General features: G+C 30.3%; 1 protein-coding gene across 1 annotated transcript in view; it reads left to right on the top strand.

The window, feature by feature from the left end:
• The window catches only part of LOC120188086 (GDSL esterase/lipase At5g03610-like), a 28,074-nt gene extending 16,074 nt beyond the window's left edge, over positions 1–12,000 (top strand). The window contains exons 6-8 of the mRNA XM_039191616.1: positions 5,780–5,783; positions 8,098–8,106; positions 11,990–12,000. The gene's annotated coding sequence lies outside the window, so the exon portion shown is untranslated. The remainder of the gene's footprint in view (positions 1–5,779; positions 5,784–8,097; positions 8,107–11,989) is intronic.
• Positions 12,001–12,346: the final 346 nt, after the last annotated feature.

Raw genomic sequence — 12,346 nt, forward strand, 5'->3', positions numbered from 1 at the left:
TAAAAAACAAAATCTCTACCTCTATTTGATGATGCTTAACTCGATGAAACACCAGTTCTCTTAATAATCTGAGATTTTTATTCTCTATACCTCTCATTCTGAGCTCTCTCTAAAGCTTTAGCACGATTAACCACTTCTTGAAATGAGGACAGATTCAAAGCTAACAATTTTTTTCGAGGGCGCAAGCCCTCCAAAACTAATCACATATATCCTTTTCAGTCGAAAATATCTTAGCAGCAAATCTACTTAACTTAATAATACTCACACTCATACACAATAAAAAATTCTAGCTTAATTTGTCTTTTAAACTGATTACCCATGTACTTATTCTTGAACTCTTCTAAAAAAATGACCACTTCTCTTGATCTTTTAACATTCTCATGGTGACATTTGTCTACCATACTCTAGCTTGCACGTGTAGTAACAATAATACTCCATCTAATTTTTCCACTTCAAATCAGTAAAAACCTTATAACATTAACGTCATATCATGGTCCGCAACAACAGGACCTTCCTCATCGTCACTCTTAAACTCTGGCGCTCCTAAATCTTTTAACTCTTTCACTATATTTATTCTATGAGTTGAGGGAGCATGAGGTTGAAAACGCGTCAGAACATCGTTCAACGTCCTGAAAAACACCCTCTAATCTAATACAAACACTCCCTGAGATGTTCGCTCTTCACCCTGCCTGGCCAGGGCAGGTGAATTGCTACTACCTTTAAGTCTATCGTCTTCCGCTTCACTTCGAAAACTCTCATGGTCAAACATCTAGTATAACATAACAATTCAACTCTTTTAACAAGACAATCTACTATTTGCACTATCAGATCAAAAAAATTCACTTTGTGTTCGCATGTATACTTTTAAAACTCATTTGATTTCGGTTTAAGCCTTGAATCAGCTAAACCTTAGCTCTGATACCATTAAATATAGCACCCCAACTTTTATCCGACTCAGATATGAATCTGATGTGTCACGTTGACTTTTCAAACAACTTACTTTTTAAAATAGTTGAACATGTAAACTTTTATCTATATAAAACTAGTAAAACCCTTAATCAAAAGTAAATAAAGAAAGTTCAAACTCAATTAAAAATAATAACTCAATAATTTATATAAATACAATAAAGTTGTTCATAAAACTCATCAGAGCATATACGATTCAACCTTTAATTATATGTCAACTACATTTAGTGTAACAAAATAAATATGATTCAATTTGTTTCTGATATGATCTTCAGAAAGGAGAAGTTGACCTTACTTGTCTAACTTTGCTCCTCTGGCTTCTTGAAACCTACGTGTGAAACACTCACATGCTAAGTCGAGGACTTAGTGAGACATAAAAATTCATAAAGGACATATCGAAAAATGTAATTACTTATTTTCATAACTTATAGAATCATCATATATATTAATCAATCAGAACATATACGATTATGCAATTTACAAATAATAACGTATAACAAAATGCATATATATATACTATCATTATCATCATCAACATTCTTATCATTACCAATATTATTATCATTAATCCTTTTTTTCATATAATCTGGTACTTAACATAAGTAATCATCGTATAATACATTTCACAAAGAAAATCACATAATATCACATTAAGTTTATTTATGTTATCTCTTTTAATAGCCCATGGTATACTTCTAAGAACTAAAGATATGTGAGTGCATTGAGGTTGTGCACAAATGATGTCACCACAGCTCGTATAATTTGCACTGAGTGCCATATAGAATGTCCCGAAGAACCACATATATGTCCCGAATGACCACATAGAATTGTCCCGAAGGAGCGCGTAGAACCCTCGACTCTTGGCATGCCAATTATACCCCCAGCTCTCATATCACATAATATGGTCTTTACCATTTATATTATTTCTTATTTCTTATTTCACATAAACCAATAATCATGTAAGTTATGTCACATAGTTTATATCTCATGTTCATGTAATTGCGTAGATCATGTCACATATCTCATATTTGTTCTCATGTGTTCACATAGATTACATAACATATAGAATAACATATAACACATAGCTTATCTCACTGTTTCACATAATCACTTATATACTAGTCCCATGTCTTCACTTAGTTCAGTTTCATATAACTTGTCATATAGATTATTGATATATAATGCATATCACATAAATTCATACCACATAACATGTAATGCAAGTAAGACATATTCACATAGTACAAAGTCATGATCATGCTTCTAATCATGCAATCATATATTCAAAATATCGAAAATAGACTTGTCGCAAGTCTAGTTTCTTTATAGCAATACATATATCCTAATAGTATGCACTCACCTTAGCCTCACTAGTCAAAGTAATACACTTATCTCTCTCTTGATCAATCTTATCCCGTTGACTCGACTGATACTTTCTTTCGTTCGATATCTACATAATACATATAATCGATATGCATATCTTAATTCGAGTCACTATAATCAATCGTATATAACATAAGCTATACAAAGTACTTAATTCACAATTTTCATATGAGTAATATCGATACCCAAGTTACAGTACTGATACTTCCTTAATATGGTATCAATACTACACCTCAATATCGGTATCCTCTTAACATTCTAGAATTCTGATTTAAAATGGTATCGATATTTAAACATTGGTATCGATACCCCTAGTATTGTTACTACTCTTTCGGTATCGATACTCCTTAAAGAATTCATCTCTTTTTTCCTTATGGTATCGATATTGTTCATCCAGTATCAATATCCAGACCAAGACATCACCTATTTTTTTTCCTTGAAGTATTGGTACTATTCTTCTAGTACTGATACCCCTTGCCTAGAATTTACTCATTTTACCAGAAAATTTTCCAAAACTTTGCTAAATTCCTCATTTTACTCTCTTTTCAACATATATCCCTTTAACACATCTAAACATCCAATATTTCATTAGAACTATAATACCCCAAATATCAGGTCAGGGACTATATTGAAAAGATTTGAAATTGGAAGACTTATTTGAATAAATGGTAAATAATAAGAAAATGATTTAAAATAGTGTTTTGGATTAAATTGTAGCAAAAGATGAATATATAGGGTATTTTAGTCTTTTAAAGAGAAATGAATTTAAAATTTATCTTTATTAGGGATTGTGTGAAGAAAAGAGGAAAGTAAAAACAAAGAGAGTTATCTCTTCTCCTCTTTTTCTTCCCGTGCAAGGACTACCCTCCATAGCCCAAAGGTAAAATTCAATTTAATCAGTTTTTCCTTTGATTTTTGGGTTGTTTTTACAACCTTAAGTGATATGTAAGCTAAAGGGAAGGTTAAATAGGATTAAAACAAATGTATGGATGAAATATTAGAGTTTTAAGAAAATGAGTTTTGAAATGATATGTTAATATATGAGTGTTTATAGATATTTATTGGTAGATTTGACTTGTCAAAGATGTAAATGAGAGATTGGAAGCATTGGATAGGATTAAGAACATATTAGAAAAAGTAGTGTGATTCTTATAACTGAATGTTCTTGGAAGATTTTAGATGTTTTAAGAAACTAAATGAATGAAAGTTGGTATGAATAAGTAAAGAAGAGTTTAATAGTATTGTATGTTGTAATTATAACAAAATTTAACCCCATTTGGGTTATAATCCGGTTGAAAACTGGAAATTCTTGGCACGGGTATCGGTACTGATAGAACAATATCGATACTAAGGCTAAAATGGGATGAATATACTAAGTAGTATCGATATTGATTCAATCGGTATCGATACCAAAGGGGTAGTATCAATACCGAAGGGAAGGTATTGATATCTTTTCAAAGTAGAATGCAAAAATGGTATCGATACCATAGTAGAGTATCGGTACCATAGTATAATAGTATCGATACCATGGTAGGCTATCGATACTATGGAGTCAGAAATGTGAAGATAAGCTAAGATTGTTATAGAAAATATAATAATATGTATTCTTAACTAATGTTTAAGTAAAATTGTTAGGAAATATACTAACAATTGATATTGTATGTGTCTTTATGGATGCTTGAGTAGAACGAAATCAAGCTCCCGAGTTAAGAAAAACAAAAGGAAAAATACTTGATTGATAAACTTTACTTTTTGGATATAAAAGCGAGGCAATCCAGGTGAGTACATTATTGTAATTATTTGAGATGAAGAAGATTTATACTGATTCAAATTATAATGTTTAAATTAATGTATGATCTATAGTATTGACTATGTTATTTATTATATATATGGAAAGAGTATTATCAATGAGTTTTAGAGTAATGCATATGGGTGCATTATTGGCATAAAATGATGTCATAGTTCAAATGCATATGGGTGCATTTTTCTGCATAAAAGAATAATGCATATGGACGCATTATTGGCATGAAAGGATGCCACAGTTAAAATGCATATGGGTGCATTATCGGCTTAAAAGAATAATGCATATGGGTGCATTATTGGCATGAAAGGATGTCATACCGAAATGCATATGGATGCATTATCGGCATAAAAGAATAATGTATATGGGTGCATTATTGGCATGAAAGGATGTCATAGCTAAAACATATATGGGTGCATTATTGGCTTAAAAGAATAATGCATATGGGTGCATTATCAGCATAAAAGAATAATGTATATGGGTTCATTATTGGCATGAAATGATGCATTAAGGCAGGAAAGGATGCCATAAATAAAATGTATGAAATGATGCATTAAGGCATGAAAAGATGTCATAAATAAAATGCATGAAAGGATGCATTAAGGCATGAAAGAAAATGTATGAAATGATGTATTTAGGCATGAAAGGATACCATAAATAAAATGAAATTTAACGAATAATTACTACATAAAAATAAAAAGAAAAAAATATATAAGAAAGAAAGGTATGTTGGACATACTAAGGATGTTTATGATAAGAATTATCAAATGAGTTTGGTTTCAATAATAGAGACTTATTTAATCTTTATAGATGATGTGTATTAGTTCAAAAACTAAGAAATTCATAATAAGTTTATGAATTTTTGTATTGTTAGTGGGTGTGCAACCCATGTAAATTATAGAAATGTTTGAGGAAAGACTATTTTGGCACTACAGGTGTAAGCTATAGAATTTATAATGAAATTAAATAGTTAATTGATAATATGCTAATTATTAGTGTATGATATGTTGAAAAGTAAAATATTAATAGCTTAGCTGTGCATTTGGCAGAAAAGTGGCAATCATGCAAGTTAGATGAAAGGCTACATGCCTTTGGGTAAAAGACTAAAGGAATTATAATGCATTTTGATATAAACGGTGCATAAGTGGTATGAAATGATGCTATATATATACACATACATACATACATACATAAAATGTACATCAATGCATAATTGGTAAGATGGATGTCATAAAGGAAAAACGTTAACAGTACATAATGGGCATGAAAAGATGTCCCAAAATGAAAATACAAAATGGTGTGTTAACAGTATTTAAGGTGCCACCCATGATGATTATAAAAGATACATGATCAATTGGCACTTTGATGCAATATATGTATAGTAATTTCTCATTTAATGTACAAAGGGCAAAGGAAGAATAATGGGGGAAAATATACAGAAGGATAAGTATGTTGGGTCTAATCAGAATAATTCCAATAATTATATGAAAGAATTATGGTTTAACTGAGAAAGGCTTATCGGGTCCTTATGGATTATGAAATTTAATTCATCATTCAATAGTTATAAAATACTTATGTATAAATTGTGCTATCTTTATTGTATTATGTCTCACTAAGTAAATATTTAACGTGTGTTCTTTCTACACGTAAGTAAAAGCGGAGACAGATTAAATAAGGAGTCCAGCTGTAGCAGTATATATCATCGGTTAAGGTTGACTCTCATCAGTAACGGTAGGACAATCATGTTTATTTTGAACAATTGTTGGAATGCAATCAAATTTTAAAGAAAAATGCTCAGCAATTTTTATAAAGTGGACATTTTAGTATTATATTTCGATGATTGTTTTATCGTTGTGCCAAAATATTTTAATTTAAATTTCGAAACAAACTTTTAAGAGTTTTCAAAAGACAAAATTGTTTCAAAAGTAAGGTGACATCCAAATCTCGTATACAGAAATGTATATGGGAGATGGGTGTTACATTATTGGTATCATAGCTACAGGTTTTGCCGATTCTCGGCCAAAATTGGATGTATTTTAATGTAAAAAAGATTACATGTCATTAAGATTGTTAAAGTTACTGATATGGTGTCAAGTAGAGGGCGATTGATGTCACTCCTTATTAGCTTTATCGTTATTCTTATGTATGTCCTACTATATATCAGAAACTAAGGACAAAGGTAAGAAAGTAGATGATATTAAAAAGAAGGTCGAGATCAAAATTGTCCTAAGAGAATCCGATATGATTTTAGTATCATGTCGTAGAATGGTAGAAGCTGATAGGGATTTTCCTCCATTCTGTTGAAGGAATGCCCTAGTGTTTAACGATGTTTCTGCATTGGAGGAATCTATTAAACAATTTGAACTGTTTATAAGAGTAAATATGGTTACTTGTGTAATTTTTGCATTAACTGCTATGAGGTTATTTCTACAAAGTTGCCAAGTCTTCTTATTTAATTATGTGGATAACTAGACTTTTATAGTTAAGAGAGAAAAATGTTTCAATTGCTCAAGAATATTTTAAATGGATCTGGAAAGTTACATGAATTTCCTCAAGAAGGAAATGAAAGATTTTAAAATAAAAGTATTCTATTTAACTTAATCTCGAGTGAGATGATAGCAGTAAACCCTAGTGGGTCATGGTGCAAAGATGACTTGGACAGGTAGTAAGCATTTAATAAAGATTCTCGAGGCTATGTTCTCGGTGGATTTGATGAAATTATCATTTGATGATTTAAAATAATATTGAAAATAAGTTGTATATCTCCAAAGACGATTAATTCAGAAAGATGCAGATGGTATGGAAACTATAGTTTTAGTGAAAAAGTAAAATCCTCACAAGGTGATATCGATAATGATTGTGAAGGAAAAGGATGTCAGAAATATATATATATATATAGCTTTTATGGTTAATGTGATAGATACTCAAGTAATTAATGTAGAAATTGTTTGATAATTTCACAAAAAATGGGAATTTATAGATGTCTTTTTAGGTAAATTGATTGAGTTACCTCCATATCGAAAAGTGGAATTCAAGGTTAATGATTATTAAGGTATTAAACATGTTTCTATGATTTAGTATTAAATAACTTAAGTGAGTCAAGAAAATTAGAGGCTCAATTATAAGAGTTGTTTGATCAAAGTTTTATCAACTCGAGTATTTCATCTTGGGAAGTATGTGTGTTATTAGCGAAAAGAAAGATAAATCTATGTGGTTATACATAGATTTTGACAGTTATATAAAAACTCTTCGAGGAAAGAACTTATTTTCCAAAATATTCAATGTGAAACTTTGGTTAGCAGAGATGGTTCCTATGGCCATGTTGTTTCGGTATAAGGTATAAAAGTAGATCTTAAGAAAAATCATGTTGTAGTAAATTGGAAACTCCCAAAGAATGATCCTGAAGTTCGAATTTCTTTGGGGCTTGTTGTTTACTATCAAAGGTTAGTGAAAAACTTTTCGACGTTAGCTTTGTTGCTAACCAAGTTTTAAGGAAAGATTTGTCTCTTTGCAGTATGAAAAAGGGTCAAGAGAGTTTTGAAATACTAAAGAGGATTGTAACAAAGATACCAGTGTTTATACAACTTGAGTTGTGTAAAGATTATTGGTTTTTACTAATGTATATATAAACGGTTTAGGAAGTGTGCTTATGCACAAAGGTAGAGTTGTGACCTATGCCTCAATAAAGTTAAAGACTCACAATAGAAAATTATATACACTTGATTTAGAGTCGGCCATAGTCAAGTACCTTAAAAGATTTGATGTCATTAATTGTATAGTGAGCGGTGCTATAGTTGTGCTAATTACAAAAGTCTTATGTTGATCTAAAGAGAAAAGTGATTGAGTCACAAGAAAATCGTAAAGTTTTTTGAAAGTGTCGCTTTGGAAGTAAGTATTGTGGTTGGGTCTGAGTTTGAGAATTATTGAACATTGATAAATTTTATCAGTTAGCTTTTGTTTTCTGAAATGTACAAGACCTATAATGTTTTCATGTGTCATTGCTTATTAATGACAAATCAAATCCATTACATGTTCTTATTTTGGGAAAATAGAGATTCGATTAAAATTGAATTATGAAAAAGAACCAATACAGATATGGATTAGAGAAATCCAGAAATCGCGTAACCAAAACGATTCTTCTAGTTGAAGTATTGTGGTAAACGCATAAAGTCTTTAAATTCAAGGACAATTTTTTTAGGGGGAGAGAATTTTAATACCCCAAATATCATGTCAGAGACTATAATGAAAAGATTTGAAATAAGAAGACTTATTTGAATAAATGGTAAAAGATAAGAAAATGATTTAAAATAGTGTTTTGGATTAAATTGTAGTAAAAGATGAATATAGAGAGTATTTTAGTCTTTCAAATAGAAATGAATTTAAAATTTATCCATATTAGGGATTGTATGGAGAAAAGGGGAAAGTAAAAAACAAAGAGAGTTATCTCTTCTCCTCTTCTTCTTCCCGTGTAAGGACCATCCTCCATAGTCCAAAGGTAAACTTCAATTTAATCAGTTTTTCCTTTGGATTATGGGTTGTTTTTACAACCTTAAGTGATATGTAAGTTAAAGGGAGGGTTAAAAAGGATTGAAACAAAGGTATCGATCAAATATTAGAGATTTAAGAAAATGGGTTTTGAAATGATATGTTAATATATGAGTGTTTATGGATGTTTATTGGTAGATTTGACTTGTCAAAGAGGTAAATGAGATATTGGAAGCATTCGATAGGATTAAGAACATATTAGAAAAAGTAGTGTGATTCTTAGAACTGAATGTTCTTGGAAGATTTAAGATGTTTTAAGAAACTAAATGAAAGAAAGTTTGTATGAATAGGTAAAGAAGAGTTTAATAGTATTGTATGTTGTAATTATAACGAAATTTAACCTCATTTCGGTGATAATCGGGTTAAAAATTGGAAATTCTAGGCACGATTATCAGTACTAATAGAATAGTACCGATACTACATGCTAAAATGGGATAAATATGCTAAGTAGTATCGATATTGATTCAATCGGTATCGATACCGAAGGGGTAGTATCGATATCGAAGGGAATGTATCGATACCATTTCAAAGAAGAATGCAAAAATGGTATCGATACCATAGTAGAGTATCGGTACCATAGTATAGTAGTATCGATACCATGGTAGGAGTATCGATACTATGGAGTTAGAAATATGAAGATAAGCTAAGATTGTTATAGAAAATATAATAATATGTACTCTTGAGTAATGTTTAAGTAAAATTGTTAGGAAATATACTAACAATTGATATTGTATGTGTCTTTATGGATGGTTGAGTAGATCAAAATCAAGCTCCCGAGTCAAGCAAAACAAAAGGCAAAGGCAAAATACTTGATTGATCAACTTTGTGTTTTGGATATAATAGTGAGACAATCCATGTGAGTACATTATTGTAATTATTTGAGATGAAGAAGATTTATACTGATTCAAATTAGGACGTTTAAATTAATGTATGTTCTATAGTATTGACTATGTTATTTATTATATATACGGAAATAGTATTATGAATGAGTTTTAGAGTATGAACTACTCTAGAATGAATGAATAAAAGAATAATGCATATGGGTGCATAATTGCATGAAATGATGTCTTAGCTGAAATGCATATGGGTGCATTATCGACATAAAAGAATAATACATATGGATGCATTATTGGCATAAAAGGATGTCATAGTTGAAATGCATATGAGTGCATTATCGACTTAAAAGTATAATGCATATGGGTGCATTATTGGCATGAAAGGATGACATAGCTAAAATGCATATGGGTGCATTATCGGCATAAAAGAATAATGCATATGGGTGCGTTATTGGCATGAAAGAATGCCATAGCTGAAATGCATATGGGTGCATTATCAGCTTAAAAGAATAATTCATATGGGTGCATTATTGTCATGAAAGGATGTCATAGCTGAAATGCATATGGGTGCATTATCAACATAAAAGAAAAATGCATATGGGTGCATTATTGGCATGAAAGGATGCCATAGTTGAAATGCATATGGGTTCATTATCGGCATAAAAGAATAATGCATATGGATGCATTATTGGCATGAAAGGATTCCATAGTTGAAATGCATATGGGTGCATTATCGGCTTAAAAGAATAATGTATATGGGTGCATTATTGGAATGAAAGGATGCCATAGCTGAAATGCATATGGGTGCATTATCAACATAAAAGAATAATGTATGGGTGAATTATTGGTATGAAAGGATGTCATAGTTGAAATGCATATGGGTGCATTATCAGCTTAAAAGAAGAATGCATATGAGTGCATTATTGGCATGAAATGATGTCATAGCTGAAATGCATATGGATGCATTATCAACATAAAATAATAATGCATATGGGTGAATTATTGGCATCAAAGGATGCATTAAGGAATGAAAGGATGCCATAAATAAAATGTATGAAAGGATGCATTAAGGCATGAAAGGATGCCAGAAAATAAAATGCGTGAAATGATGCATTAAGGCATGAAATGATGCATCAAGGCATGAAAGGATGTCATAAATAAAATGTATGAAATGATGCATTAAGTTGTGGAAGGATGCTATAAATAAAATGAAATTTAATGAATAATTACTACAGAAAAATGAAAAGAAAAAATGTATAAGAAAGAAAGGTATATTAGACATACTAAGGATGTTTATGATAAGAATTATCAAATGAGTTTGGTTTCAATAATAGGGACCTATTTAATCCATATAGATGATGTGTATTAGTTCAAAAACTAAGAAATTCATAATAAGTTTATGAATTTTTGTATTGGTAGTGGGTGTACAACCCATGTAAATTATAGAAATGTTTGGGGAATTACTATTTTGGCACTATAGGTGTATGCTATAGAATTTATAATGAAATTAAATAGTTAATTGATAATATGTCTAATTATTAGTGTAGGATCTGTTTAAAAGTAAAAGATTAATGGCTTAGTTGTGCATTTGGCAGAAAAGTGTCAATCATGCAAGTTAGATGAAAGGCTAAATGCCTTTGGGTAAAAGACTAAAGGAATTATAATGCATTTTGATATAAACGATGCATAAGTGGTACGAAAGGATGATATATATATATACATAAAATGTACATCAATGCATAATTGGTAAGATGGACGTCATAAAGGAAAAACGTAAACAATACATAATGGGCGTGAAAAGATGTCCCAAAATGAAAATACAAAATAGTGTGTTAGCAGTATTCAATGTGTCACCCATGATGATTATAAAAGATACATGATTAATTGCACATTGATGCAATGCATGTATAGTAATTTCTCATTTAATGTACAAAGGGTAAATGAAGAATAATGGGGAAAATATACAGAATGATAAGTATGCTGGGTCTAATAAGAATAATTTCAATAATTGTATGAAAGAATTATGGTTTAACTGAGAAAGGTTTATCGAGACTTTATAGATTATGAAATTTAATTCATTATTCAATAGTTATAAAATACTTATGTATAAATTGTGCTATCTTTATAGTACTATGTCTCACCAAGTAAATACTTAGCATGTGTTGTTTTCATACGTAGGTAAAAGCGGAGACAAATTAAATAAGGAGTGTAGCTATAGCAGTATATATCATCGGTTAAGGTTGACTTTCATTAGTAACGGTAGGACAATCATGTTTATTTTGAACAATTGTTGGTATGTAATCAAATTTTAGAGAAAAATGCTCTGTAATGTTTATAAAGTGGACATTTTAGTATTATATTTCGATGATTGTTTTATCGTTGTGCCAAAATGTTTTAATTTAAATTTCAAAACAAACTTTTAAGAGTTTTCAAAAGACAAAATTGTTTCAAAAGTAAGGTGACATCTAAATCTCGTATACAAAAAGGTATACGGGAGATGAGTGTTACATGAACACTTGAAACTAAAAATCTTATCAAATATTCAACTTTGTTATTAATCCTCTTTAGCCTCTTTAATCTCTTATTCTAAATGATGACAAGTCAAATATGGCTTCTAAATTCATTTACAAACTCTCTCTCAACAATTCACTTAAAAATCCCTTATTTTCAATCTCCCATAACTTGTAAATCTCTTAGTTCTTACTTCTCTTTAAACTTTGTTGAGTTAATCGATCGATGGAATCGGCCAAGAGTTGGGGTGAATTGGTAATTAAAATTTTGGTGGAAGCTTTTGTAGAAAATTTAAAGTAATTGC

This window comes from Hibiscus syriacus, unplaced genomic scaffold (assembly GCF_006381635.1).
Source record: "Hibiscus syriacus cultivar Baekdansim isolate YM2019G1 unplaced genomic scaffold, ASM638163v2 tig00116938_pilon, whole genome shotgun sequence".
Classification (NCBI taxonomy): domain Eukaryota; kingdom Viridiplantae; phylum Streptophyta; class Magnoliopsida; order Malvales; family Malvaceae; genus Hibiscus; species Hibiscus syriacus.